The 3,128-nt window shown below is 54.2% G+C and overlaps 1 protein-coding gene across 1 annotated transcript in view; it reads right to left on the bottom strand.

The window, feature by feature from the left end:
• The window catches only part of CHD8 (chromodomain helicase DNA binding protein 8), a 23,278-nt gene extending 22,985 nt beyond the window's left edge, over nt 1-293 (bottom strand). Inside the window, 1 exon segment of the mRNA XM_025191164.1 lies at nt 102-293. The gene's annotated coding sequence lies outside the window, so the exon portion shown is untranslated.
• Between the last annotated feature and the right edge of the window lie 2,835 nt (nt 294-3,128).

Genomic DNA, 3,128 nt, shown 5'->3' with positions numbered 1-3,128 from the left:
GGGGGGGGGACTACGCTTGGTTTGGGCTGCTTCCTACAAAAGGCCCTTCCCATCCCATAATACCCCCCTGCAAGGAGGAGGGGGGGGGCGCGGGGTCTTACCTGGGGGGGATCTCCCCCGTGGCTGCCTTTGGCCTCACCCTTAAAGGAGCTGCCCCCTCTCCGCTCCCCCCTCCCCTCTCCCAGGGAGAGAGAGAACAAGGCAGCTGAGCATGGAGGGTGCAACCTAACCCTGCAGCCCCTCCAAGCCCCGCCCACCCCGCCCGGCCAGCGCTACGGAGCCGGCGGCGCGTGTGGGCGGGACCGAACCAGCAGGTTAGGCTGAGAGCCTTCCAGGAAGTCTCCGCAGAGGGGGGAGGAAAGGGCCTTGCACTGGTGGGGCTGCCCGCGGCGGTGCCTCAGCGGAAAGCCGCCACTCCGGACTCCATTTGTTTCCCTCCCCTCCTTGCAGAAGGCGTTTCATCCCCTCTTTCGTCTGGGACCCGTGCCGGGGGCTCATTTTCCTATCAACCCTCCTTCCAGTCAGGCAGCAGCGTGGACACCCGTGGAGGGAGGCCATCTTGGATTGGCATGGATGCCCTCTTTTGGGGGGGAAAGGGGGTTTAACCCCTTAGGGGACACAGTGCTGACCCTTCTGGGCACCTCCCTCCCAGTGCCCCCCTGTGCCCCCTCCAGAGTGCAGCACCCAGCAGGCAGATGCATGGCCAGTGCTGGGCATGCAAAACTCATGAGTCACTGCACCCCCGCCTTCCAAAACTAGCACCAGTTTGGGACTGACACACACAGGGTTGGGGTCTAAACCGCAGGGAGACCCCTCCGGAGGAAAAGGAAGGGGGTTCGGACAGCGGCGATGGCGCTGAGTTGGAAAGGGCACGGAGTCGGCTTCAAAACCCCTGGGCTTGGGTTGAAAAGACGCTTGCGGGGTGGAGCGAACATCCCGAGGGCATGGGGGTCAGGATGCGGACAAAGAGCACCCTTCGGCCTGGTTCCATGTCTCTCTGCGTTGGTTTTGGGGCGAGCCTGCTCGACCTCCGCTGCTGCAGGGAGACGGCCTTGAAAGACCGGCGAAGGAGAGACCCGAGTGCGATCCACGCTCCTGCGTCTCCCAGAGGCTGGCTGTCCTCCCCTGGGACCCATGCGGGGAAGCCATGGCATGTTGCCACAGCTTGCCCAAAGTCGCCTGGTAGCTGATGGCAGTGACCCGTCTCTCCTCGCCGATGGGGTCCGTGCTGGGCCTTTCAGGAAAGCACCGGGGGTCACAGGACCGTCAGGGTCTGCCCCAAATGAGTATAGCCGACGTTAATAAAAGAAATAATTTGGGCTGCTAAGGCAAAAAGGTTCATGCCTCCAGGTCAGAGGCTAAAGCAGCTTAAAATTAGAGGGCCGAAATCACGCTCCCCACCCCAGTGACCTGGGGCTCTGCGTGCACAGCCTGCAGACTGCCATAAATCTCCCTTGCTTGCTTTGACGGCCGCATGGCTGAGAGTAAGCAAAACTTACAGGCATCCAAATGCCAAGCCTCCAGGTAAGATGCCCGCCAGAGGTTTTGGAAACATCTGAAGCCCCAGGTGCAAGTGGAGGATGTTTGCCGGTAGTAGGGCCACTTATGGTTCTGGACACTTGGACCTGGAATTAGTTTCGGCTAATTTGGCCTCGCATACAAATAAAATATCGTAAATCTGGGGGTGGCCCTGGCCACGTGTTAGGACATCTATAGGACAGGGACAGACCAGCTTGCACTCATAGCAAATGCCTTCTTGCATATCCAGTGCTGGCATCCTCATTGTTCAGGGCACAGGCTGCCCATGGCTACAGTCCTGGCCTTCTTAGGGTCCCAGTCAGACCATCCTCGTGCCTTCCCTGCTCTGACAGGACACATGGTGGGATAGGGTGGTGCCAAATGATGGGTATTCAGCCCCAGTTAAAGACCTTAGTATGGATGCAATGGGGACAGTGGTGGCAAAACAAGCAGGGCCCCACCACCCTGCCAGGAAGCATTACTACTAGGAACTAGCTGAGGCAGATGTAAGTGGCTGGAGGGCACGGGGCCACCTCCTGCCAGCTGCTTTAGGACTCTTTGCCTCATGGTGCAGTCTATACGGGCAGGGGCAGAAGCACGAGGGACAGAAAAGCAGAGCCTGGCAGCAAAATGAAAACAGTGCTGTAGAAACATTGCTTTCAAGAAACAATGGTATTGGATGTTAAGATGGACCGAGTAGCAGGAAGGTAGTTCAGCACTGGACCAGGACCCCTGCTGGGTGGTACAACCTCAGTCCCTGAGAGTTTGTAAGAACAGGTCAGATAGACAGCGGGCCGGGCTGGTCCAAACAGGGACGATTGTGCCTGGAGGCAGAGGTGGGCCTGGATGCAGTGTCCTAGGAGCTCAGCTCCTGTATGCTTTAGATTTTTCCAAGTGTAGGGATCCTAAACAATATAAATCGGAGAAATGCTAAACCCCCCCCCAAAAAAAATTATGATTTTTTTTTTTTTTTTAGTTTTTTTCCAGAAACTCAATGAACTGGCAAGGCTGTCCACTGAACTGCACTGACCCTCGGAGGTAGTCTGTCCCAGGAAAGACTACATCCCATTTCATTAGTGAAACAGGACCCCATGAACAAAGCCCGAACCCCAACTAGACAGTCACGGGCTTTTGGATACAAAGGTTTAGTCGAACTCTGTCAGTGTTAATTTTTCATGCATAACACTTTTGTAGAATTGTGGCAAAAAAATACACTTTCAAGTTATTACTCCCCCTGGAAAAAATTCTGAATAAGTATTAGAGAAAGATGCAACAAATGCTTTTCCTAAACAAAGTAGTTTAAAAAAGTTTTGATTTTAATTTTTTGGGGGGTGGGGTATCAAGTCAGGTCAGCCCTGAGGGCGCTGTGAGTGTTACATATACACATACCACTAAGAAAAATTAAGAGGAAATGTGTAAGTAAAAGGAAAATGTGGGAGGGAGAGAGAAAAAAAGGATAAGAGTCAGATTTATTAAGACTGCTTCTCCCCCCGTCCCCCTTCCCCACAACACCTCTCCTTTGTGGAACAGAATGTAAAAACCATGAGCAAAATTAAAGGTCCTTCCTACATCACGTTTTTGAACTTCCTAAAACTTTGCCGTGGGAAAGA

Source organism: Alligator sinensis, unplaced genomic scaffold, assembly GCF_000455745.1.
Source record: "Alligator sinensis unplaced genomic scaffold, ASM45574v1 scaffold955_1, whole genome shotgun sequence".
NCBI lineage: Eukaryota > Metazoa > Chordata > Crocodylia > Alligatoridae > Alligator > Alligator sinensis.
This window is presented reverse-complemented; position numbering and strand designations above follow the sequence as displayed.